The sequence below is a fragment of the Acipenser ruthenus genome, chromosome 43, assembly GCF_902713425.1.
Source record: "Acipenser ruthenus chromosome 43, fAciRut3.2 maternal haplotype, whole genome shotgun sequence".
Taxonomy (NCBI): Eukaryota; Metazoa; Chordata; class Actinopteri; order Acipenseriformes; family Acipenseridae; genus Acipenser; species Acipenser ruthenus.
The window spans coordinates 3471116-3495501 of record NC_081231.1 but is presented as its reverse complement, the minus strand read 5'-3'; the positions used below and the strand labels follow the sequence as shown (position 1 = coordinate 3495501).

The following is a 24386-nucleotide window of genomic DNA, read 5'->3' as shown; positions in this document are numbered from 1 at the left end:
TCTCCAATGAATGCTTTTTCTTTAAGAAATCAGTTGGAAAATGATCAAATTGGAGTGTTACTTGAGAAAAAGAATTTCATTCAAATAGACGAGGGACAAAATGCATGCAACAAAAGTCACGAGCCAGGTAGGAGTCGAACCTACAATCTTCTGATTCGTAGTCAGTCGCGTTATCCATTGCGCCACTGGCCCCTGTGCTCAACAAGCACTGTTAATGCACACTCAGCAAAATTAATGGGGGGCAGCTAAATACTACTGCAGTCACCTGAGCTTCCCAGCCTTTTGTTGCCTGTGTATTGTAATCAACGAGAAACTCACTCAGCCACCCATCGGTATCTCAGCTGGTAGAGTGTTTAATTATAACGGCACTCCTGGCATTTATGTTGCTGGTTCAATTCTGGTTTGATGACAATTTCTGTTTGGATGCTTTCACTGTTTTTACATGTAATGATAGGGAGAAAGAGAAGGAATGAAATCTAAAACAGCTGTCGAAACTTCATCATCATATCAGAATAAGTGAAATTTCTTTGAATAGGTGTGTGCAGCTCCCATGTCTTATCTTGTCTAGCATGGGGAATTAGTTCAAGTGGCAATGCTCTTGCTTAGCATGTGAGAAGTATCTGGCTCCATGCTCTAATTCTCCAATGAATGCTTTTTCTTTAAGAAATATGTTGGAAAATGATCAAATTGGAGTGTTACTTGAGAAAAAGAATTTCATTCAAATAGCCGAGGGACAAAATGCATTCAACAAAAGTCACGAGCCAGGTAGGAGTCGAACGTACAATCTTCTGATTCGTAGACAGACGCGTTATCCATTGCGCCACTGGCCCCTGTGCTCAACAAGCACTGTTAATGCACACTCAGCAAAAGTAATGGGGGGCAGCTAAATACTACTGGTGTCACCTGAGCTTCCCAGCCTTTTGTTGCCTGTGTATTGTAATCAACGAGAAACTCACTCAGCCACCCATCGGTATCTCAGCTGGTAGAGTGGGTAATCATAATGGCACTCCTGGCATTTATGTTGCTGGTTCAATTCTGGTTTGATGACAATTTCTGTTTGTATGCTTTCACTGTTTTTACTGGTAATGATAGGGACAAAGAGAAGGAATGAAATCTATAACAGCTGTCGAAACTTCATCATCATATCAGAATAAGTGAAATTTCTTTGAATAGGTGTGTGCAGCTCCCATGTCTTATCTTGTCCAGCATGGGGAATTAGTTCAAGTGGTAATGCTCTTGCTTAGCATGTGAGAAGTATCAGGTTCCATGCTCTTATTCTCCAATGAATGCTTTTTCTTTAAGAAATATGTTGGAAAATGATCAAATTGGAGTGTTACTTGAGAAAAAGAATTTCATTCAAATAGCCGAGGGACAAAATGCATGCAACAAAAGACACGAGCCAGGCAGTAGTCGAACCGACAATCTTCTGATTCGTAGTCAGACGCGTTATCCATTGCGCAACTGGGCTCAACAAGCACTGTTAAAGCACACTCAGCAAAAATTAATGGGGGGCAGCTAAATACTACTGCACTCACCTGAGCTTCCCAGCCTTTTGTTGCCTGTGTATTGTAATCAACGAGAAACTCACTCAGTCACCCATCGGTATCTCAGCTGGTAGAGTGAGTAATCATAATGGCACTCCTGGCATTTATGTTGCTGGTTCAATTCTGGTTTGATGACAATTTCTGTTTGTATGCTTTCACTGTTTTTACTGGTAATGATAGGGACAAAGAGAAGGAATGAAATCTAAAACAGCTGTCAAAACTTCATCATCATATCAGAATAAGTGAAATTTCTTTGAATAGGTGTGTGCAGCTCCCATGTCTTATCTTGTCCAGCATGGGGAATTAGTTCAAGTGCTAATGCTCTTGCTTAGCATGTGAGAAGTATCGGGTTCCATGCTCTTATTCTCCAATGAATGCTTTTTCTTTAAGAAATATGTTGGAAAATGATCAAATTGGAGTGTTACTTGAGAAAAAGAATTTCATTCAAATAGCCGAGGGACAAAATGCATGCAACAAAAGTCACGAGCCAGGTAGGAGTCGAACCTACAATCTTCTGATTCGTAGTCAGACGCGTTATCCATTGCGCCACTGGCCCCTGTGCTCAACAAGCACTGTTAATGCACACTCAGCAATATTAATGGGGGGCAGCTAAATACTACTGCAGTCACCTGAGCTTCCCAGCCTTTTGTTGCCTGTGTATTGTAATCAACGAGAAACTCACTCAGCCACCCATCGGTATCTCAGCTGGTAGAGTGGGTAATCATAATGGCACTCCTGGCATTTATGTTGCTGGTTCAATTCTGGTTTGATGACAATTTCTGTTTGTATGCTTTCACTGTTTTTACTGGTAATGATACAGACAAAGAGAAGGAATGAAATCTAAAACAGCTGTCAAAACTTCATCATCATACCAGAATAAGTGAAATTTCTTTGAATAGGTGTGTGCAGCTCCCATGTCTTATCTTGTCTAGCATGGGGAATTAGTTCAAGTGGCAATGCTCTTGCTTAGCATGTGAGAAGTATCGGGTTCCATGCTCTTATTCTCCAATGAATGCTTTTTCTTTAAGAAATATGTTGGAAAATGATCAAATTGGAGTGTTACTTGAGAAAAAGAATTTCATTCAAATAGCCGAGGGACAAAATGCATGCAACAAAAGTCACGAGCCAGGTAGGAGTCGAACCTACAATCTTCTGATTCGTAGTCAGACGCGTTATCCATTGCGCCACTGGCCCCTGTGCTCAACAAGCACTGTTAATGCACACTCAGCAAAAGTAATGGGGGGCAGCTAAATACTACTGGTGTCACCTGAGCTTCCCAGCCTTTTGTTGCCTGTGTATTGTAATCAACGAGAAACTCACTCAGCCACCCATCTGTATCTCAGCTGGTAGAGTGGGTAATTATAATGGCTCTCCTGGCATTTATGTTGCTGGTTCAATTCTGGTTTGATGACAATTTCTGTTTGTATGCTTTCACTGTTTTTACTGGTAATGATAGGGACAAAGAGAAGGAATGAAATCTAAAACAGCTGTCGAAACTTCATCATCATATCAGAATAAGTGAAATTTCTTTGAATAGGTGTGTGCAGCTCCCATGTCTTATCTTGTCCAGCATGGGGAATTAGTTCAAGTGGTAATGCTCTTGCTTAGCATGTGAGAAGTATCGGGTTCCATGCTCTTATTCTCCAATGAATGCTTTTTCTTTAAGAAATCAGTTGGAAAATGATCAAATTGGAGTGTTACTTGAGAAAAAGAATTTCATTCAAATAGCCGAGGGACAAAATGCATGCAACAAAAGTCACGAGCCAGGTAGGAGTCGAACCGACAATCTTCTGATTCGTAGTCAGACGCGTTATCCATTGCGCCACTGGGCTCAACAAGCACTGTTAAAGCACACTCAGCAAAAATTAATGGGGGGCAGCTAAATACTACTGCAGTCACCTGAGCTTCCCAGCCTTTTGTTGCCTGTGTATTGTAATCAACGAGAAACTCACTCAGTCACCCATCGGTATCTCAGCTGGTAGAGTGAGTAATCATAATGGCACTCCTGGCATTTATGTTGCTGGTTCAATTCTGGTTTGATGACAATTTCTGTTTGTATGCTTTCACTGTTTTTACTGGTAATGATAGGGACAAAGAGAAGGAATGAAATCTAAAACAGCTGTCGAAACTTCATCATCATATCAGAATAAGTGAAATTTCTTTGAATAGGTGTGTGCAGCTCCAATGTCTTATCTTGTCCAGCATGGGGAATTAGTTCAAGTGGTAATGCTCTTGCTTAGCATGTGAGAAGTATCGGGCTCCATGCTCTTATTCTCCAATGAATGCTTTTTCTTTAAGAAATATGTTGGAAAATGATCAAATTGGAGTGTTACTTGAGAAAAAGAATTTCATTCAAATAGCCGAGGGACAAAATGCATGCAACAAAAGTCACGAGCCAGGTAGGAGTCGAACCTACAATCTTCTGATTCGTAGTCAGACGCGTTATCCATTGCGCCACTGGCCCATGTGCTCAACAAGCACTGTTAAGGGGCAGCTAAATACTACTACAGTCACCTGAGCTTCCCAGCCTTTTGTTGCCTGTGTATTGTAATCAACGAGAAACTCACTCAGCAACCCATCGGTATCTCAGCTGGTAGAGTGGGTAATCATAATGGCACTCCTGGCATTTATGTTGCTGGTTCAATTCTGGTTTGATGACAATTTCTGTTTGTATGCTTTCACTGTTTTTACTGGTAATGATAGGGACAAAGAGAAGGAATGAAATCTAAAACAGCTGTCGAAACTTCATCATCATATCAGAATAAGTGAAATTTCTTTGAATAGGTGTGTGCAACTCCCATGTCTTATCTTGCCCAGCATGGGGAATTAGTTCAAGTGGTAATGCTCTTGCTTAGCTTGTGAGAAGTATCGGGTTCCATGCTCTTATTCTCCAATGAATGCTTTTTCTTTAAGAAATATGTTGGAAAATGATCAAATTGGAGTGTTACTTGAGAAAAAGAATTTCATTCAAATAGCCGAGGGACAAAATGCATGCAACAAAAGTCACGAGCCAGGTAGGAGTCGAACCGACAATCTTCTGATTCGTAGTCAGACGCGTTATCCATTGCGCCACTTGCCCCTGTGCTCAACAAGCACTGTTAATGCACACTCAGCAAAAATTAATGGGGGGCAGCTAAATACTACTGCAGTCACCTGAGCTTCCCAGCCTTTTGTTGCCTGTGTATTGTAATCAACGAGAAACTCACTCAGCCACCCATCGGTATCTCAGCTGGTAAAGTGGGTAATCATAATGGCACTCCTGGCATTTATGTTGCTGGTTCAATTCTGGTTTGATGACAATTTCTGTTTGTATGCTTTCACTGTTTTTACTGGTAATGATAGGGACAAAGAGAAGGAATGAAATCTAAAACAGCTGTCGAAACTTCATCATCATATCAGAATAAGTGAAATTTCTTTGAATAGGTGTGTGCAGCTCCCATGTCTTATCTTGTCTAGCATGGGGAATTAGTTCAAGTGGTAATGCTCTTGCTTAGCATGTGAGAAGTATCTGGCTCCATGCTCTAATTCTCCAATGAATGCTTTTTCTTTAAGAAATATGTTGGAAAATGATCAAATTGGAGTGTTACTTGAGAAAAAGAATTTCATTCAAATAGCCGAGGGACAAAATGCATGCAACAAAAGTCACGAGCCAGGTAGGAGTCGAACCTACAATCTTCTGATTCGTAGTCAGACGCGTTATCCATTGCGCCACTGGCCCCTGTGCTCAACAAGCACTGTTAATGCACACTCAGCAAAAATAATGGGGGGCAGCTAAATACTACTGCAGTCACCTGAGCTTCCCAGCCTTTTGTTGCCTGTGTATTGTAATCAACGAGAAACTCACTCAGCCACCCATCGGTATCTCAGCTGGTAGAGTGGGTAATCATAATGGCACTCCTGGCATTTATGTTGCTGGTTCAATTCTGGTTTGATGACAATTTCTGTTTGTATGCTTTCACTGTTTTTACTGGTAATGATACAGACAAAGAGAAGGAATGAAATCTAAAACAGCTGTCAAAACTTCATCATCATACCAGAATAAGTGAAATTTCTTTGAATAGGTGTGTGCAGCTCCCATGTCTTATCTTGTCTAGCATGGGGAATTAGTTCAAGTGGCAATGCTCTTGCTTAGCATGTGAGAAGTATCGGGTTCCATGCTCTTATTCTCCAATGAATGCTTTTTCTTTAAGAAATATGTTGGAAAATGATCAAATTGGAGTGTTACTTGAGAAAAAGAATTTCATTCAAATAGCCGAGGGACAAAATGCATGCAACAAAAGTCACGAGCCAGGTAGGAGTCGAACCTACAATCTTCTGATTCGTAGTCAGACGCGTTATCCATTGCGCCACTGGCCCCTGTGCTCAACAAGCACTGTTAATGCACACTCAGCAAAAGTAATGGGGGGCAGCTAAATACTACTGGTGTCACCTGAGCTTCCCAGCCTTTTGTTGCCTGTGTATTGTAATCAACGAGAAACTCACTCAGCCACCCATCTGTATCTCAGCTGGTAGAGTGGGTAATTATAATGGCTCTCCTGGCATTTATGTTGCTGGTTCAATTCTGGTTTGATGACAATTTCTGTTTGTATGCTTTCACTGTTTTTACTGGTAATGATAGGGACAAAGAGAAGGAATGAAATCTAAAACAGCTGTCGAAACTTCATCATCATATCAGAATAAGTGAAATTTCTTTGAATAGGTGTGTGCAGCTCCCATGTCTTATCTTGTCCAGCATGGGGAATTAGTTCAAGTGGTAATGCTCTTGCTTAGCATGTGAGAAGTATCGGGTTCCATGCTCTTATTCTCCAATGAATGCTTTTTCTTTAAGAAATATGTTGGAAAATGATCAAATTGGAGTGTTACTTGAGAAAAAGAATTTCATTCAAATAGCCGAGGGACAAAATGCATGCAACAAAAGTCACGAGCCAGGTAGGAGTCGAACCGACAATCTTCTGATTCGTAGTCAGACGCGTTATCCATTGCGCCACTGGGCTCAACAAGCACGGTTAAAGCACACTCAGCAAAAATTAATGGGGGGCAGCTAAATACTACTGCAGTCACCTGAGCTTCCCAGCCTTTTGTTGCCTGTGTATTGTAATCAACGAGAAACTAACTCAGTCACCCATCGGTATCTCAGCTGGTAGAGTGAGTAATCATAATGGCACTCCTGGCATTTATGTTGCTGGTTCAATTCTGGTTTGATGACAATTTCTGTTTGTATGCTTTCACTGTTTTTACTGGTAATGATAGGGACAAAGAGAAGGAATGAAATCTAAAACAGCTGTCGAAACTTCATCATCATATCAGAATAAGTGAAATTTCTTTGAATAGGTGTGTGCAGCTCCAATGTCTTATCTTGTCCAGCATGGGGAATTAGTTCAAGTGGTAATGCTCTTGCTTAGCATGTGAGAAGTATCGGGCTCCATGCTCTTATTCTCCAATGAATGCTTTTTCTTTAAGAAATATGTTGGAAAATGATCAAATTGGAGTGTTACTTGAGAAAAAGAATTTCATTCAAATAGCCGAGGGACAAAATGCATGCAACAAAAGTCACGAGCCAGGTAGGAGTCGAACCTACAATCTTCTGATTCGTAGTCAGACGCGTTATCCATTGCGCCACTGGCCCCTGTGCTCAACAAGCACTGTTAAGGGGCAGCTAAATACTACTACAGTCACCTGAGCTTCCCAGCCTTTTGTTGCCTGTGTATTGTAATCAACGAGAAACTCACTCAGCAACCCATCGGTATCTCAGCTGGTAGAGTGGGTAATCATAATGGCACTCCTGGCATTTATGTTGCTGGTTCAATTCTGGTTTGATGACAATTTCTGTTTGTATGCTTTCACTGTTTTTACTGGTAATGATAGGGACAAAGAGAAGGAATGAAATCTAAAACAGCTGTCGAAACTTCATCATCATATCAGAATAAGTGAAATTTCTTTGAATAGGTGTGTGCAACTCCCATGTCTTATCTTGCCCAGCATGGGGAATTAGTTCAAGTGGTAATGCTCTTGCTTAGCTTGTGAGAAGTATCGGGTTCCATGCTCTTATTCTCCAATGAATGCTTTTTCTTTAAGAAATATGTTGGAAAATGATCAAATTGGAGTGTTACTTGAGAAAAAGAATTTCATTCAAATAGCCGAGGGACAAAATGCATGCAACAAAAGTCACGAGCCAGGTAGGAGTCGAACCGACAATCTTCTGATTCGTAGTCAGACGCGTTATCCATTGCGCCACTTGCCCCTGTGCTCAACAAGCACTGTTAATGCACACTCAGCAAAAATTAATGGGGGGCAGCTAAATACTACTGCAGTCACCTGAGCTTCCCAGCCTTTTGTTGCCTGTGTATTGTAATCAACGAGAAACTCACTCAGTCACCCATCGGTATCTCAGCTGGTAGAGTGAGTAATCATAATGGCACTCCTGGCATTTATGTTGCTGGTTCAATTCTGGTTTGATGACAATTTCTGTTTGTATGCTTTCACTGTTTTTACTGGTAATGATAGGGACAAAGAGAAGGAATGAAATCTAAAACAGCTGTCAAAACTTCATCATCATATCAGAATAAGTGAAATTTCTTTGAATAGGTGTGTGCAGCTCCCATGTCTTATCTTGTCCAGCATGGGGAATTAGTTCAAGTGCTAATGCTCTTGCTTAGCATGTGAGAAGTATCGGGTTCCATGCTCTTATTCTCCAATGAATGCTTTTTCTTTAAGAAATATGTAGGAAAATGATCAAATTGGAGTGTTACTTGAGAAAAAGAATTTCATTCAAATAGCCGAGGGACAAAATGCATGCAAAAAAAGTCACGAGCCAGGTAGGAGTCGAACCTACAATCTTCTGATTCGTAGTCAGACGCGTTAGCCATTGCGCCACTGGCCCCTGTGCTCAACAAGCACTGTTAATGCACACTCAGCAAAATGAATGGGGGGGCAGCTAAATACTACTGCAGTCACCTGAGCTTCCCAGCCTTTTGTTGCCTGTGTGTTGTAATCAACGAGAAACTCACTCAGCCACCCATCGGTATCTCAGCTGGTAAAGTGGGTAATCATAATGGCACTCCTGGCATTTATGTTGCTGGTTCAATTCTGGTTTGATGACAATTTCTGTTTGTATGCTTTCACTGTTTTTACTGGTAATGATAGGGACAAAGAGAAGGAATGAAATCTAAAACAGCTGTCGAAACTTCATCATCATATCAGAATAAGTGAAATTTCTTTGAATAGGTGTGTGCAGCTCCCATGTCTTATCTTGTCTAGCATGGGGAATTAGTTCAAGTGGTAATGCTCTTGCTTAGCATGTGAGAAGTATCTGGCTCCATGCTCTAATTCTCCAATGAATGCTTTTTCTTTAAGAAATATGTTGGAAAATGATCAAATTGGAGTGTTACTTGAGAAAAAGAATTTCATTCAAATAGCCGAGGGACAAAATGCATGCAACAAAAGTCACGAGCCAGGTAGGAGTCGAACCTACAATCTTCTGATTCGTAGTCAGACGCGTTATCCATTGCGCCACTGGCCCCTGTGCTCAACAAGCACTGTTAATGCACACTCAGCAAAAATAATGGGGGGCAGCTAAATACTACTGCAGTCACCTGAGCTTCCCAGCCTTTTGTTGCCTGTGTATTGTAATCAACGAGAAACTCACTCAGCCACCCATCGGTATCTCAGCTGGTAGAGTGGGTAATCATAATGGCACTCCTGGCATTTATGTTGCTGGTTCAATTCTGGTTTGATGACAATTTCTGTTTGTATGCTTTCACTATTTTTACTGGTAATGATAGGGACAAAGAGAAGGAATGAAATCTAAAACAGCTGTCAAAACTTCATCATCATATCAGAATAAGTGAAAGTTCTTTGAATAGGTGTGTGCAGCTCCCATGTCTTATCTTGTCCAGCATAGGGAATTAGTTCAAGTGCTAATGCTCTTGCTTAGCATGTGAGAAGTATCGGGTTCCATGCTCTTATTCTCCAATGAATGCTTTTTCTTTAAGAAATATGTTGGAAAATGATCAAATTGGAGTGTTACTTGAGAAAAAGAATTTCATTCAAATACCCGAGGGACAAAATGCATGCAACAAAAGTCACGAGCCAGGTAGGAGTCAAACCTACAATCTTCTGATTCGTAGTCTGACGCGTTATCCATTGCGCCATTGGCCCCTGTGCTCAACAAGCAGTGTTAATGCACACTCAGCAAAATTAATGGGGGGCAGCTAAATACTACTGCAGTCACCTGAGCTTCCCAGCCTTTTGTTGCCTGTGTATTGTAATCAACGAGAAACTCACTCAGCCACCCATCGGTATCTCAGCTGGTAGAGTGGGTAATCATAATGGCACTCCTGGCATTTATGTTGCTGGTTCAATTCTGGTTTGATGACAATTTCTGTTTGTATGCTTTCACTGTTTTTACTGGTAATGATAGGGACAAAGAGAAGGAATGAAATCTAAAACAGCTGTCGAAACTTCATCATCATATCAGAATAAGTGAAATTTGTTTGAATAGTTGTGTGCAGCTCCCATGTCTTATCTTGTCCAGCATGGGGAATTAGTTCTAGTGGTAATGCTCTTGCTTAGCATGTGAGAAGTATTGGGTTCCATGCTCTTATTCTCCAATGAATGCTTTTTCTTTAAGAAATATGTTGGAAAATGATCAAATTGGAGTGTTACTTGAGAAAAAGAATTTCATTCAAATAGCCGAGGGACAAAATGCATGCAACAAAAGTCACGAGCCAGGTAGGAGTCGAACCTACAATCTTCTGATTTGTAGTCAGACGTGTTATCCATTGCGCCACTGGCCCCTGTGCTCAACAAGCACTGTTAATGCACACTCAGCAAAATGAATGGGGGGCAGCTAAATACTACTGCAGTCACCTGAGCTTCCCAGCCTTTTGTTGCCTGTGTATTGTAATCAACGAGAAACTCACTCAGCCACCCATCGGTATCTCAGCTGGTAGAGTGGGTAATCATAATGGCACTCCTGGCATTTATGTTGCTGGTTCAATTCTGGTTTGATGACAATTTCTGTTTGTATGCTTTCACTGTTTTTACTGGTAATGATAGGGACAAAGAGAAGGAATAAAATCTAAAACAGCTGTCGAAACTTCATCATCATATCAGAATAAGTGAAATTTCTTTGAATAGGTGTGAGCAGCTCCCATGTCTTATCTTGTCCAGCATGGGGAATTAGTTCAAGTGGTAATGCTCTTGCTTAGCATGTGAGAAGTATCGGGTTCCATGCTCTTATTCTCCAATGAATGCTTTTTCTTTAAGAAATATGTTGGAAAATGATCAAATTGGAGTGTTACTTGAGAAAAAGAATTTCATTCAAATAGCCGAGGGACAAAATGCATGCAACAAAAGTCACGAGCCAGGTAGGAGTCGAACCTACAATCTTCTGATTCGTAGTCAGACGCGTTATCCATTGCGCCACTGGCCCCTGTGCTCAACAAGCACTGTTAATGCACACTCAGCAAAATTAATGGGGGGCAGCTAAATACTACTGGTGTCACCTGAGCTTCCCAGCCTTTTGTTGCCTGTGTATTGTAATCAACGAGAAACTCACTCAGCCACCCATCGGTATCTCAGCTGGTAGAGTGGGTAATCATAATGGCACTCCTGGCATTTATGTTGCTGGTTCAATTCTGGTTTGATGACAATTTCTGTTTGTATGCTTTCACTGTTTTTACTGGTAATGATAGGGACAAAGAGAAGGAATGAAATCTAAAACAGCTGTCGAAACTTCATCATCATATCAGAATAAGTGAAATTTGTTTGAATAGTTGTGTGCAGCTCCCATGTCTTATCTTGTCCAGCATGGGGAATTAGTTCTAGTGGTAATGCTCTTGCTTAGCATGTGAGAAGTATTGGGTTCCATGCTCTTATTCTCCAATGAATGCTTTTTCTTTAAGAAATATGTTGGAAAATGATCAAATTGGAGTGTTACTTGAGAAAAAGAATTTCATTCAAATAGCCGAGGGACAAAATGCATGCAACAAAAGTCACGAGCCAGGTAGGAGTCGAACCTACAATCTTCTGATTTGTAGTCAGACGTGTTATCCATTGCGCCACTGGCCCCTGTGCTCAACAAGCACTGTTAATGCACACTCAGCAAAATTAATGGGGGGCAGCTAAATACTACTGCAGTCACCTGAGCTTCCCAGCCTTTTGTTGCCTGTGTATTGTAATCAACGAGAAACTCATTCAGCCACCCATCGGTATCTCAGCTGGTAGAGTGGGTAATCATAATGGCACTCCTGGCATTTATGTTGCTGGTTCAATTCTGGTTTGATGACAATTTCTGTTTGTATGCTTTCACTGTTTTTACTGGTAATGATAGGGACAAAGAGAAGGAATGAAATCTAAAACAGCTGTCGAAACTTCATCATCATATCAGAATAAGTGAAATTTATTTGAATAGGTGTGTGCAGCTCCCATGTCTTATCTTGTCCAGCATGGGGAATTAGTTCAAGTGGTAATGCTCTTGCTTAGCATGTGAGAAGTATCGGGTTCCATGCTCTTATTCTCCAATGAATGCTTTTTCTTTAAGAAATATGTTGGAAAATGATCAAATTGGAGTGTTACTTGAGAAAAAGAATTTCATTCAAATAGCCGAGGGACAAAATGCATGCAACAAAAGTCACGAGCCAGGTAGGAGTCGAACCTACAATCTTCTGATTCGTAGTCAGACGCGTTATCCATTGCGCCACTGGCCCCTGTGCTCAACAAGCACTGTTAATGCACACTCAGCAAAATTAATGGGGGGCAGCTAAATACTACTGCAGTCACCTGAGCTTCCCAGCCTTTTGTTGCCTGTGTATTGTAATCAACGAGAAACTCACTCAGCCACCCATCGGTATCTCAGCTGGTAGAGTGGGTAATCATAATGGCACTCCTGGCATTTATGTTGCTGGTTCAATTCTGGTTTGATGACAATTTCTGTTTGTATGCTTTCACTGTTTTTACTGGTAATGATAGGGACAAAGAGAAGGAATGAAATCTAAAACAGCTGTCGAAACTTCATCATCATATCAGAATAAGTGAAATTTATTTGAATAGTTGTGTGCAGCTCCCATGTCTTATCTTGTCCAGCATGGGGAATTAGTTCTAGTGGTAATGCTCTTGCTTAGCATGTGAGAAGTATTGGGTTCCATGCTCTTATTCTCCAATGAATGCTTTTTCTTTAAGAAATATGTTGGAAAATGATCAAATTGGAGTGTTACTTGAGAAAAAGAATTTCATTCAAATAGCCGAGGGACAAAATGCATGCAACAAAAGTCACGAGCCAGGTAGGAGTCGAACCTACAATCTTCTGATTCGTAGTCAGACGCGTTATCCATTGCGCCACTGGCCCCTGTGCTCAACAAGCACTGTTAATGCACACTCAGCAAAATTAATGGGGGGCAGCTAAATACTACTGCAGTCACCTGAGCTTCCCAGCCTTTTGTTGCCTGTGTATTGTAATCAACGAGAAACTCACTCAGCCACCCATCGGTATCTCAGCTGGTAGAGTGGGTAATCATAATGGCACTCCTGGCATTTATGTTGCTGGTTCAATTCTGGTTTGATGACAATTTCTGTTTGTATGCTTTCACTGTTTTTACTGGTAATGATAGGGACAAAGAGAAGGCATGAAATCTAAAACAGCTGTCGAAACTTCATCATCATATCAGAATAAGTGAAATTTCTTTGAATAGGTGTGTGCAGCTCCCATGTCTTATCTTGTCCAGCATGGGGAATTAGTTCAAGTGGTAATGCTCTTGCTTAGCATGTGAGAAGTATCGGGTTCCATGCTCTTATTCTCCAATGAATGCTTTTTCTTTAAGAAATATGTTGGAAAATGATCAAATTGGAGTGTTACTTGAGAAAAAGAATTTCATTCAAATAGCCGAGGGACAAAATGCATGCAACAAAATTCACGAGCCAGGTAGGAGTCGAACCTACAATCTTCTGATTCGTAGTCAGACGCGTTATCCATTGCGCCACTGGCCCCTGTGCTCAACAAGCACTGTTAATGCACACTCAGCAAAATTAATGGGGGGCAGCTAAATACTACTGCAGTCACCTGAGCTTCCCAGCCTTTTGTTGCCTGTGTATTGTAATCAACGAGAAACTCACTCAGCCACCCATCGGTATCTCACCTGGTAGAGTGGGTAATCATAATGGCACTCCTGGCATTTATGTTGCTGGTTCAATTCTGGTTTGATGACAATTTCTGTTTGTATGCTTTCACTGTTTTTACTGGTAATGATAGGGACAAAGAGAAGGAATGAAATCTAAAACAGCTGTCGAAACTTCATCATCATATCAGAATAAGTGAAATTTCTTTGAATAGGTGTGTGCAACTCCCATGTCTTATCTTGTCCAGCATGGGGAATTAGTTCAAGTGGTAATGCTCTTGCTTAGCATGTGAGAAGTATCGGGTTCCATGCTCTTATTCTCCAATGAATGCTTTTTCTTTAAGAAATATGTTGGAAAATGATCAAATTGGAGTGTTACTTGAGAAAAAGAATTTCATTCAAATAGCCGAGGGACAAAATGCATGCAACAAAAGTCACGAGCCAGGTAGGAGTCGAACCTACAATCTTCTGATTCGTAGTCAGACGCGTTATCCATTGCGCCACTGGCCCCTGTGCTCAACAAGCACTGTTAATGCACACTCAGCAAAATTAATGGGGGGCAGCTAAATACTACTGCAGTCACCTGAGCTTCCCAGCCTTTTGTTGCCTGTGTATTGTAATCAACGAGAAACTCACTCAGCCACCCATCGGTATCTCAGCTGGTAGAGTGGGTAATCATAATGGCACTCCTGGCATTTATGTTGCTGGTTCAATTCTGGTTTGATGACAATTTCTGTTTGTATGCTTTCACTGTTTTTACTGGTAATGATAGGGACAAAGAGAAGGCATGAAATCTAAAACAGCTGTCGAAACTTCATCATCATATCAGAATAAGTGAAATTTCTTTGAATAGGTGTGTGCAGCTCCCATGTCTTATCTTGTCCAGCATGGGGAATTAGTTCAAGTGGTAATGCTCTTGCTTAGCATGTGAGAAGTATCGGGTTCCATGCTCTTATTCTCCAATGAATGCTTTTTCTTTAAGAAATATGTTGGAAAATGATCAAATTGGAGTGTTACTTGAGAAAAAGAATTTCATTCAAATAGCCGAGGGACAAAATGCATGCAACAAAATTCACGAGCCAGGTAGGAGTCGAACCTACAATCTTCTGATTCGTAGTCAGACGCGTTATCCATTGCGCCACTGGCCCCTGTGCTCAACAAGCACTGTTAATGCACACTCAGCAAAATTAATGGGGGGCAGCTAAATACTACTGCAGTCACCTGAGCTTCCCAGCCTTTTGTTGCCTGTGTATTGTAATCAACGAGAAACTCACTCAGCCACCCATCGGTATCTCACCTGGTAGAGTGGGTAATCATAATGGCACTCCTGGCATTTATGTTGCTGGTTCAATTCTGGTTTGATGACAATTTCTGTTTGTATGCTTTCACTGTTTTTACTGGTAATGATAGGGACAAAGAGAAGGAATGAAATCTAAAACAGCTGTCGAAACTTCATCATCATATCAGAATAAGTGAAATTTCTTTGAATAGGTCTGTGCAACTCCCATGTCTTATCTTGTCCAGCATGGGGAATTAGTTCAAGTGGTAATGCTCTTGCTTAGCATGTGAGAAGTATCGGGTTCCATGCTCTTATTCTCCAATGAATGCTTTTTCTTTAAGAAATATGTTGGAAAATGATCAAATTGGAGTGTTACTTGAGAAAAAGAATTTCATTCAAATAGCCGAGGGACAAAATGCATGCAACAAAAGTCACGAGCCAGGTAGGAGTCGAACCTACAATCTTCTGATTCGTAGTCAGACGCGTTATCCATTGCGCCACTGGCCCCTGTGCTCAACAAGCACTGTTAATGCACACTCAGCAAAATTAATGGGGGGCAGCTAAATACTACTGCAGTCACCTGAGCTTCCCAGCCTTTTGTTGCCTGTGTATTGTAATCAACGAGAAACTCACTCAGCCACCCATCGGTATCTCAGCTGGTAGAGTGGGTAATCATAATGGCACTCCTGGCATTTATGTTGCTGGTTCAATTCTGGTTTGATGACAATTTCTGTTTGTATGCTTTCACTGTTTTTACTGGTAATGATAGGGACAAAGAGAAGGAATGAAATCTAAAACAGCTGTCGAAACTTCATCATCATATCAGAATAAGTGAAATTTATTTGAATAGGTGTGTGCAGCTCCCATGTCTTATCTTGTCCAGCATGGGGAATTAGTTCAAGTGGTAATGCTCTTGCTTAGCATGTGAGAAGTATCGGGTTCCATGCTCTTATTCTCCAATGAATGCTTTTTTTTTAAGAAATATGTTGGAAAATGATCAAATTGGAGTGTTACTTGAGAAAAAGAATTTCATTCAAATAGCCGAGGGACAAAATGCATGCAACAAAAGTCACGAGCCAGGTAGGAGTCGAACCTACAATCTTCTGATTCGTAGTCAGACGCGTTATCCATTGCGCCACTGGCCCCTGTGCTCAACAAGCACTGTTAATGCACACTCAGCAAAATTAATGGGGGGCAGCTAAATACTACTGCAGTCACCTGAGCTTCCCAGCCTTTTGTTGCCTGTGTATTGTAATCAACGAGAAACTCTCTCAGCCACCCATCGGTATCTCAGCTGGTAGAGTGGGTAATCATAATGGCACTCCTGGCATTTATGTTGCTGGTTCAATTCTGGTTTGATGACATTTTCTGTTTGTATGCTTTCACTGTTTTTACTGGTAATGATAGGGACAAAGAGAAGGAATGAAATCTAAAACAGCTGTCGAAACTTCATCATCAAATCAGAATAAGTGAAAGTTCTTTGAATAGGTGTGAGCAGCTCCATTGTCTTATCTTGTCCAGCATGGGGAATTAGTTCAAGTGGTAATGCTCTTGCTTAGCATGTGAGAAGTATTGGGTTCCATGCTCTTATTCTCCAATGAATGCTTTTTCTTTAAGAAATATGTTGGAAAATGATCAAATTGGAGTGTTACTTGAGAAAAAGAATTTCATTCAAATAGCCGAGGGACAAAATGCATGCAACAAAAGTCACGAGCCAGGTAGGAGTCGAACCTACAATCTTCTGATTCGTAGTCAGACGCGTTATCCATTGCGCCACTGGCCCCTGTGCCCAACAAGCACTGTTAATGCACACTCAGCAAAATTAATGGGGGGCAGCTAAATACTACTGCAGTCACCTGAGCTTCCCAGCCTTTTGTTGCCTGTGTATTGTAATCAACGAGAAACTCACTCAGCCACCCATCGGTATCTCAGCTGGTAGAGTGGGTAATTATAATGGCACTCCCGGCATTTATGTTGCTGGTTCAATTCTGGTTTGATGACAATTTCTGTTTGGATGCTTTCACTGTTTTTACATGTAATGATAGGGACAAAGAGAAGGAATGAAATCTAAAACAGCTGTCGAAACTTCATCATCAAATCAGAATAAGTGAAAGTTCTTTGAATAGGTGTGTGCAACTCCCATGTCTTATCTTGTCCAGCATGGGGAATTAGTTCAAGTGGTAATGCTCTTGCTTAGCATGTGAGAAGTATCGGGTTCCATGCTCTTATTCTCCAATGAATGCTTTTTCTTTAAGAAATATGTTGGAAAATGATCAAATTGGAGTGTTACTTGAGAAAAAGAATTTCATTCAAATAGCCGAGGGACAAAATGCATGCAACAAAATTCACGAGCCAGGTAGGAGTCGAACCTACAATCTTCTGATTCGTAGTCAGACGCGTTATCCATTGCGCCACTGGCCCCTGTGCTCAACAAGCACTGTTAATGCACACTCAGCAAAATTAATGGGGGGCAGCTAAATACTACTGCAGTCACCTGAGCTTCCCAGCCTTTTGTTGCCTGTGTATTGTAATCAACGAGAAACTCTCTCAGCCACCCATCGGTATCTCAGCTGGTAGAGTGGGTAATCATAATGGCACTCCTGGCATTTATGTTGCTGGTTCAATTCTGGTTTGATGACATTTTCTGTTTGTATGCTTTCACTGTTTTTACTGGTAATGATAGGGACAAAGAGAAGGAATGAAATCTAAAACAGCTGTCGAAACTTCATCATCAAATCAGAATAAGTGAAAGTTCTTTGAATAGGTGTGAGCAGCTCCATTGTCTTATCTTGTCCAGCATGGGGAATTAGTTCAAGTGGTAATGCTCTTGCTTAGCATGTGAGAAGTATTGGGTTCCATGCTCTTATTCTCCAATGAATGCTTTTTCTTTAAGAAATATGTTGGAAAATGATCAAATTGGAGTGTTACTTGAGAAAAAGAATTTCATTCAAATAGCCGAGGGACAAAATGCATGCAACAAAAGTCACGAGCCAGGTAGGAGTCGAACCTACAATCTTCTGATTCGTAGTCAGACGCGTTATCCATTGCGCCACTGGCCCCTGTGCCCAACAAGCACTGTTAATGCACACTCAGCAAAATTAATGGGGGGCAGCTAAATACTACTGCAGTCACCTGAGCTTCCCAGCCTTTTGTTGCCTGTGTATTGTAATCAACGAGAAACTCACTCAGCCACCCATCGGTATCTCAGCTGGTAGAGTGGGTAATTATAATGGCACTCCCGGCATTTATGTTGCTGGTTCAATTCTGGTTTGATGACAATTTCTGTTTGGATGCTTTCACTGTTTTTACATGTAATGATAGGGACAAAGAGAAGGAATGAAATCTAAAACAGCTGTCGAAACTTCATCATCAAATCAGAATAAGTGAAAGTTCTTTGAATAGGTGTGTGCAACTCCCATGTCTTATCTTGTCCAGCATGGGGAATTAGTTCAAGTGGTAATGCTCTTGCTTAGCATGTGAGAAGTATCGGGTTCCATGCTCTTATTCTCCAATGAATGCTTTTTCTTTAAGAAATATGTTGGAAAATGATCAAATTGGAGTGTTACTTGAGAAAAAGAATTTCATTCAAATAGCCGAGGGACAAAATGCATGCAACAAAAGTCACGAGCCAGGTAGGAGTCGAACCTACAATCTTCTGATTCGTAGTCAGACGCGTTATCCATTGCGCCACTGGCCCCTGTGCTCAACAAGCACTGTTAATGCACACTCAGCAAAATTAATGGGGGGCAGCTAAATACTACTGCAGTCACCTGAGCTTCCCAGCCTTTTGTTGCCTGTGTATTGTAATCAACGAGAAACTCATTCAGCCACCCATCGGTATCTCAGCTGGTAGAGTGGGTAATCATAATGGCACTCCTGGCATTTATGTTGCTGGTTCAATTCTGGTTTGATGACAATTTCTGTTTGTATGCTTTCACTGTTTTTACTGGTAATGATAGGGACAAAGAGAAGGAATGAAATCTAAAACAGCTGTCGAAACTTCATCATCAAATCAGAATAAGTGAAAGTTCTTTGAATAGGTGTGAGCAGCTCCATTGTCTTATCTTGTCCAGCATGGGGAATTAGTTCAAGTGGTAATGCTCTTGCTTAGCATGTGAGAAGTATCGGGTTCCATGCTCTTATTCTCCAATGAATGCTTTTTCTTTAAGAAATATGTTGGAAAATGATCAAATTGGAGTGTTACTTGAGAAAAAGAATTTCATTCAAATAGCCGAGGGACAAAATGCATGCAACAAAAGTCACGAGCCAGGTAGGAGTCGAACCTACAATCTTCTAATTCGTAGTCAGACGCGTTATCCATTGCGCCACTGGCCCCTGTGCTCAACAAGCACTGTTAATGCACACTCAGCAAAATTAATGGGCGGCAGCTAAATACTACTGGTGTCACCTGAGCTTCCCAGCCTTTTGTTGCCTGTGTATTGTAATCAACGAGAAACTCACTCAGCCACCCATCGGTATCTCAGCTGGTAGAGTGGGTAATCATAATGGCACTCCTGGCATTTATGTTGCTGGTTCAATTCTGGTTTGATGACATTTTCTGTTTGTATGCTTTCACTGTTTTTACTGGTAATGATAGGGACAAAGAGAAGGAATGAAATCTAAAACAGCTGTCGAAACTTCATCATCATATCAGAATAAGTGAAATTTCTTTGAATAGGTGTGTGCAGCTCCCATGTCTTATCTTGTCCAGCATGGGGAATTAGTTCAAGTGGTAATGCTCTTGCTTAGCATGTGAGAAGCATCAGGTTCCATGCTCTTATTCTCCAATGAATGCTTTTTCTTTAAGAAATATGTTGGAAAATGATCAAATTGGAGTGTTACTTGAGAAAAAGAATTTCATTCAAATAGCCGAGGGACAAAATGCATGCAACAAAAGTCAAGAGCCAGGTAGGAGTCGAACCTACAATCTTCTGATTCGTAGTCAGACGCGTTATCCATTGCGCCACTGGCCCCTGTGCTCAACAAGCACTGTTAATGCACACTCAGCAAAATTAATGGGCGGCAGCTAAATACTACTGGTGTCACCTGAGCTTCCCAGCCTTTTGTTGCCTGTGTATTGTAATCAACGAGAAACTCACTCAGCCACCCATCGGTATCTCAGCTGGTAGAGTGGGTAATCATAATGGCACTCCTGGCATTTATGTTGCTGGTTCAATTCTGGTTTGATGACATTTTCTGTTTGTATGCTTTCACTGTTTTTACTGGTAATGATAGGGACAAAGAGAAGGAATGAAATCTAAAACAGCTGTCGAAACTTCATCATCATATCAGAATAAGTGAAATTTCTTTGAATAGGTGTGTGCAGCTCCCATGTCTTATCTTGTCCAGCATGGGGAATTAGTTCAAGTGGTAATGCTCTTGCTTAGCATGTGAGAAGCATCAGGTTCCATGCTCTTATTCTCCAATGAATGCTTTTTCTTTAAGAAATATGTTGGAAAATGATCAAATTGGAGTGTTACTTGAGAAAAAGAATTTCATTCAAATAGCCGAGGGACAAAATGCATGCAACAAAAGTCACGAGCCAGGTAGGAGTCGAACCTACAATCTTCTGATTCGTAGTCAGACGCGTTATCCATTGCGCCACTGGCCCCTGTGCTCAACAAGCACTGTTAATGCACACTCAGCAAAATTAATGGGGGGCAGCTAAATACTACTGCAGTCACCTGAGCTTCCCAGCCTTTTGTTGCCTGTGTATTGTAATCAACGAGAAACTCACTCAGCCACCCATCGGTATCTCAGCTGGTAGAGTGGGTAATCATAATGGCACTCCTGGCATTTATGTTGCTGGTTCAATTCTGGTTTGATGACAATTTCTGTTTGTATGCTTTCACTGTTTTTACTGGTAATGATAGGGACAAAGAGAAGGAATGAAATCTAAAACAGCTGTCGAAACTTCATCATCATATCAGAATAAGTGAAATTTATTTGAATAGGTGTGTGCAGCTCCCATGTCTTATCTTGTCCAGCATGGGGAATTAGTTCAAGTGGTAATGCTCTTGCTTAGCATGTGAGAAGTATCGGGTTCCATGCTCTTATTCTCCAATGAATGCTTTTTCTTTAAGAAATATGTTGGAAAATGATCAAATTGGAGTGTTACTTGAGAAAAAGAATTTCATTCAAATAGCCGAGGGACAAAATGCATGCAACAAAAGTCACGAGCCAGGTAGGAGTCGAACCTACAATCTTCTGATTCGTAGTCAGACGCGTTATCCATTGCGCCACTGGCCCCTGTGCTCAACAAGCACTGTTAATGCACACTCAGCAAAATTAATGGGGGGCAGCTAAATACTACTGCAGTCACCTGAGCTTCCCAGCCTTTTGTTGCCTGTGTATTGTAATCAACGAGAAACTCTCTCAGCCACCCATCGGTATCTCAGCTGGTAGAGTGGGTAATCATAATGGCACTCCTGGCATTTATGTTGCTGGTTCAATTCTGGTTTGATGACATTTTCTGTTTGTATGCTTTCACTGTTTTTACTGGTAATGATAGGGACAAAGAGAAGGAATGAAATCTAAAACAGCTGTCGAAACTTCATCATCAAATCAGAATAAGTGAAAGTTCTTTGAATAGGTGTGAGCAGCTCCATTGTCTTATCTTGTCCAGCATGGGGAATTAGTTCAAGTGGTAATGCTCTTGCTTAGCATGTGAGAAGTATTGGGTTCCATGCTCTTATTCTCCAATGAATGCTTTTTCTTTAAGAAATATGTTGGAAAATGATCAAATTGGAGTGTTACTTGAGAAAAAGAATTTCATTCAAATAGCCGAGGGACAAAATGCATGCAACAAAAGTCACGAGCCAGGTAGGAGTCGAACCTACAATCTTCTGATTCGTAGTCAGACGCGTTATCCATTGCGCCACTGGCCCCTGTGCCCAACAAGCACTGTTAATGCACACTCAGCAAAATTAATGGGGGGCAGCTAAATACTACTGCAGTCACCTGAGCTTCCCAGCCTTTTGTTGCCTGTGTATTGTAATCAACGAGAAACTCACTCAGCCACCCATCGGTATCTCAGCTGGTAGAGTGGGTAATTATAATGGCACTCCCGGCATTTATGTTGCTGGTTCAATTCTGGTTTGATGACAATTTCTGTTTGGATGCTTTCACTGTTTTTACATGTAATGATAGGGACAAAGAGAAGGAATGAAATCTAAAACAGCTGTCGAAACTTCATCATCAAATCAGAATAAGTGAAAGTTCTTTGAATAGGTGTGTGCAACTCCCATGTCTTATCTTGTCCAGCATGGGGAATTAGTTCAAGTGGTAATGCTCTTGCTTAGCATGTGAGAAGTATCGGGTTCCATGCTCTTATTCTCCAATGAATGCTTTTTCTTTAAGAAATATGTTGGAAAATGATCAAATTGGAGTGTTACTTGAGAAAAAGAATTTCATTCAAATAGCCGAGGGACAAAATGCATGCAACAAAAGTCACGAGCCAGGTAGGAGTCGAACCTACAATCTTCTGATTCGTAGTCAGACGCGTTATCCATTGCGCCACTGGCCCCTGTGCTCACCAAGCACTGTTAATGCACACTCAGCAAAATTAATGGGGGGCAGCTAAATACTACTGCAGTCACCTGAGCTTCCCAGCCTTTTGTTGCCTGTGTATTGTAATCAACGAGAAACTCATTCAGCCACCCATCGGTATCTCAGCTGGTAGAGTGGGTAATCATAATGGCACTCCTGGCATTTATGTTGCTGGTTCAATTCTGGTTTGATGACAATTTCTGTTTGTATGCTTTCACTGTTTTTACTGGTAATGATAGGGACAAAGAGAAGGAATGAAATCTAAAACAGCTGTCGAAACTTCATCATCAAATCAGAATAAGTGAAAGTTCTTTGAATAGGTGTGAGCAGCTCCATTGTCTTATCTTGTCCAGCATGGGGAATTAGTTCAAGTGGTAATGCTCTTGCTTAGCATGTGAGAAGTATCGGGTTCCATGCTCTTATTCTCCAATGAATGCTTTTTCTTTAAGAAATATGTTGGAAAATGATCAAATTGGAGTGTTACTTGAGAAAAAGAATTTCATTCAAATAGCCGAGGGACAAAATGCATGCAACAAAAGTCACGAGCCAGGTAGGAGTCGAACCTACAATCTTCTGATTCGTAGTCAGACGCGTTATCCATTGCGCCACTGGCCCCTGTGCTCAACAAGCACTGTTAATGCACACTCAGCAAAATTAATGGGGGGCAGCTAAATACTACTGCAGTCACCTGAGCTTCCCAGCCTTTTGTTGCCTGTGTATTGTAATCAACGAGAAACTCGCTCAGCCACCCATCGGTATCTCAGCTGGTAGAGTCGGTAATCATAATGGCACTCCTGGCATTTATGTTGCTGGTTCAATTCTGGTTTGATGACAATTTCTGTTTGTATGCTTTCACTGTTTTTACTGGTAATGATAGGGACAAAGAGAAGGAATGAAATCTAAAACAGCTGTCGAAACTTCATCATCAAATCAGAATAAGTGAAAGTTCTTTGAATAGGTGTGAGCAGCTCCCATGTCTTATCTTGTCCAGCATGGGGAATTAGTTCAAGTGGTAATGCTCTTGCTTAGCATGTGAGAAGTATCGGGTTCCATGCTCTTATTCTCCAATGAATGCTTTTTCTTTAAGAAATATGTTGGAAAATGATCAAATTGGAGTGTTACTTGAGAAAAAGAATTTCATTCAAATAGCCGAGGGAAAAAATGCATGCAACAAAAGTCACGAGCCAGGTAGGAGTCGAACCTACAATCTTCTGATTCGTAGTCAGACGCGTTATTCATTGCGCCACTGGCCCCTGTGCTCAACAAGCACTGTTAATGCACACTCAGCAATATTAATGGGGGGCAGCTAAATACTACTGCAGTCACCTGAGCTTCCCAGCCTTTTGTTGCCTGTGTATTGTAATCAACGAGAAACTCACTCAGCCACCCATCGGTATCTCAGCTGGTAGAGTGGGTAATCATAATGGCACTCCTGGCATTTATGTTGCTGGTTCAATTCTGGTTTGATGACAATTTCTGTTTGTATGCTTTCACTGTTTTTACATGTAATGATAGGGACAAAGAGAAGGAATGAAATCTAAAACAGCTGTCGAAACTTCATCATCATATCAGAATAAGTGAAATTTCTTTGAATAGGTGTGTGCAGCTCCCATGTCTTATCTTGTCCAGCATGGGGAATTAGTTCAAGTGGTAATGCTCTTGCTTAGCATGTGAGAAGTATCGGGTTCCATGCTCTTATTCTCCAATGAATGCTTTTTCTTTAAGAAATATGTTGGAAAATGAACAAATTGGAGTTTTACTTGAGAAAAAGAATTTCATTCAAATAACCGAGGGACAAAATGCATGCAACAAAAGTCACGAGCCAGGTAGGAGTCGAACCTACAATCTTCTGATTCGTAGTCAGACGCGTTATCCATTGCGCCACTGGCCCCTGTGCTCAAC

At 41.1% G+C, this 24386-nt stretch overlaps 32 non-coding genes across 32 annotated transcripts; all 32 read right to left on the bottom strand.

The window, feature by feature from the left end:
• Positions 1-119: 119 nt before the first annotated feature.
• On the bottom strand, positions 120-192 carry trnar-acg (transfer RNA arginine (anticodon ACG)). The gene has a single exon. It is a non-coding gene; the product is annotated as a tRNA-Arg (tRNA).
• Positions 193-2027: 1835 nt separating this feature from the next.
• Positions 2028-2100, bottom strand: trnar-acg (transfer RNA arginine (anticodon ACG)). Its single transcript has one exon. It is a non-coding gene; the product is annotated as a tRNA-Arg (tRNA).
• Positions 2101-2665: 565 nt separating this feature from the next.
• Positions 2666-2738, bottom strand: trnar-acg (transfer RNA arginine (anticodon ACG)). The gene has a single exon. It is a non-coding gene; the product is annotated as a tRNA-Arg (tRNA).
• A 1197-nt stretch (positions 2739-3935) lies between these two features.
• trnar-acg (transfer RNA arginine (anticodon ACG)) lies at positions 3936-4008 on the bottom strand. Its single transcript has one exon. It is a non-coding gene; the product is annotated as a tRNA-Arg (tRNA).
• Positions 4009-5189: 1181 nt separating this feature from the next.
• Positions 5190-5262, bottom strand: trnar-acg (transfer RNA arginine (anticodon ACG)). The gene has a single exon. It is a non-coding gene; the product is annotated as a tRNA-Arg (tRNA).
• Positions 5263-5827: 565 nt separating this feature from the next.
• On the bottom strand, positions 5828-5900 carry trnar-acg (transfer RNA arginine (anticodon ACG)). Its single transcript has one exon. It is a non-coding gene; the product is annotated as a tRNA-Arg (tRNA).
• A 1197-nt stretch (positions 5901-7097) lies between these two features.
• On the bottom strand, positions 7098-7170 carry trnar-acg (transfer RNA arginine (anticodon ACG)). The gene has a single exon. It is a non-coding gene; the product is annotated as a tRNA-Arg (tRNA).
• A 1181-nt stretch (positions 7171-8351) lies between these two features.
• Positions 8352-8424, bottom strand: trnar-acg (transfer RNA arginine (anticodon ACG)). The gene has a single exon. It is a non-coding gene; the product is annotated as a tRNA-Arg (tRNA).
• Positions 8425-8990: 566 nt separating this feature from the next.
• Positions 8991-9063, bottom strand: trnar-acg (transfer RNA arginine (anticodon ACG)). The gene has a single exon. It is a non-coding gene; the product is annotated as a tRNA-Arg (tRNA).
• Positions 9064-10266: 1203 nt separating this feature from the next.
• trnac-aca (transfer RNA cysteine (anticodon ACA)) lies at positions 10267-10339 on the bottom strand. Its single transcript has one exon. It is a non-coding gene; the product is annotated as a tRNA-Cys (tRNA).
• A 565-nt stretch (positions 10340-10904) lies between these two features.
• Positions 10905-10977, bottom strand: trnar-acg (transfer RNA arginine (anticodon ACG)). The gene has a single exon. It is a non-coding gene; the product is annotated as a tRNA-Arg (tRNA).
• A 565-nt stretch (positions 10978-11542) lies between these two features.
• Positions 11543-11615, bottom strand: trnac-aca (transfer RNA cysteine (anticodon ACA)). The gene has a single exon. It is a non-coding gene; the product is annotated as a tRNA-Cys (tRNA).
• Positions 11616-12180: 565 nt separating this feature from the next.
• Positions 12181-12253, bottom strand: trnar-acg (transfer RNA arginine (anticodon ACG)). The gene has a single exon. It is a non-coding gene; the product is annotated as a tRNA-Arg (tRNA).
• Positions 12254-12818: 565 nt separating this feature from the next.
• Positions 12819-12891, bottom strand: trnar-acg (transfer RNA arginine (anticodon ACG)). Its single transcript has one exon. It is a non-coding gene; the product is annotated as a tRNA-Arg (tRNA).
• Positions 12892-13456: 565 nt separating this feature from the next.
• Positions 13457-13529, bottom strand: trnar-acg (transfer RNA arginine (anticodon ACG)). The gene has a single exon. It is a non-coding gene; the product is annotated as a tRNA-Arg (tRNA).
• Positions 13530-14094: 565 nt separating this feature from the next.
• Positions 14095-14167, bottom strand: trnar-acg (transfer RNA arginine (anticodon ACG)). The gene has a single exon. It is a non-coding gene; the product is annotated as a tRNA-Arg (tRNA).
• A 565-nt stretch (positions 14168-14732) lies between these two features.
• On the bottom strand, positions 14733-14805 carry trnar-acg (transfer RNA arginine (anticodon ACG)). The gene has a single exon. It is a non-coding gene; the product is annotated as a tRNA-Arg (tRNA).
• Positions 14806-15370: 565 nt separating this feature from the next.
• On the bottom strand, positions 15371-15443 carry trnar-acg (transfer RNA arginine (anticodon ACG)). The gene has a single exon. It is a non-coding gene; the product is annotated as a tRNA-Arg (tRNA).
• Positions 15444-16008: 565 nt separating this feature from the next.
• On the bottom strand, positions 16009-16081 carry trnar-acg (transfer RNA arginine (anticodon ACG)). The gene has a single exon. It is a non-coding gene; the product is annotated as a tRNA-Arg (tRNA).
• A 565-nt stretch (positions 16082-16646) lies between these two features.
• trnar-acg (transfer RNA arginine (anticodon ACG)) lies at positions 16647-16719 on the bottom strand. The gene has a single exon. It is a non-coding gene; the product is annotated as a tRNA-Arg (tRNA).
• A 565-nt stretch (positions 16720-17284) lies between these two features.
• trnar-acg (transfer RNA arginine (anticodon ACG)) lies at positions 17285-17357 on the bottom strand. The gene has a single exon. It is a non-coding gene; the product is annotated as a tRNA-Arg (tRNA).
• Positions 17358-17922: 565 nt separating this feature from the next.
• Positions 17923-17995, bottom strand: trnar-acg (transfer RNA arginine (anticodon ACG)). Its single transcript has one exon. It is a non-coding gene; the product is annotated as a tRNA-Arg (tRNA).
• Positions 17996-18560: 565 nt separating this feature from the next.
• trnar-acg (transfer RNA arginine (anticodon ACG)) lies at positions 18561-18633 on the bottom strand. Its single transcript has one exon. It is a non-coding gene; the product is annotated as a tRNA-Arg (tRNA).
• A 565-nt stretch (positions 18634-19198) lies between these two features.
• Positions 19199-19271, bottom strand: trnar-acg (transfer RNA arginine (anticodon ACG)). Its single transcript has one exon. It is a non-coding gene; the product is annotated as a tRNA-Arg (tRNA).
• Positions 19272-19836: 565 nt separating this feature from the next.
• On the bottom strand, positions 19837-19909 carry trnar-acg (transfer RNA arginine (anticodon ACG)). The gene has a single exon. It is a non-coding gene; the product is annotated as a tRNA-Arg (tRNA).
• Positions 19910-20474: 565 nt separating this feature from the next.
• trnar-acg (transfer RNA arginine (anticodon ACG)) lies at positions 20475-20547 on the bottom strand. Its single transcript has one exon. It is a non-coding gene; the product is annotated as a tRNA-Arg (tRNA).
• Positions 20548-21112: 565 nt separating this feature from the next.
• trnar-acg (transfer RNA arginine (anticodon ACG)) lies at positions 21113-21185 on the bottom strand. Its single transcript has one exon. It is a non-coding gene; the product is annotated as a tRNA-Arg (tRNA).
• A 565-nt stretch (positions 21186-21750) lies between these two features.
• On the bottom strand, positions 21751-21823 carry trnar-acg (transfer RNA arginine (anticodon ACG)). Its single transcript has one exon. It is a non-coding gene; the product is annotated as a tRNA-Arg (tRNA).
• A 565-nt stretch (positions 21824-22388) lies between these two features.
• trnar-acg (transfer RNA arginine (anticodon ACG)) lies at positions 22389-22461 on the bottom strand. The gene has a single exon. It is a non-coding gene; the product is annotated as a tRNA-Arg (tRNA).
• Positions 22462-23026: 565 nt separating this feature from the next.
• Positions 23027-23099, bottom strand: trnar-acg (transfer RNA arginine (anticodon ACG)). Its single transcript has one exon. It is a non-coding gene; the product is annotated as a tRNA-Arg (tRNA).
• Positions 23100-23664: 565 nt separating this feature from the next.
• trnar-acg (transfer RNA arginine (anticodon ACG)) lies at positions 23665-23737 on the bottom strand. Its single transcript has one exon. It is a non-coding gene; the product is annotated as a tRNA-Arg (tRNA).
• Positions 23738-24302: 565 nt separating this feature from the next.
• Positions 24303-24375, bottom strand: trnar-acg (transfer RNA arginine (anticodon ACG)). Its single transcript has one exon. It is a non-coding gene; the product is annotated as a tRNA-Arg (tRNA).
• Positions 24376-24386: the final 11 nt, after the last annotated feature.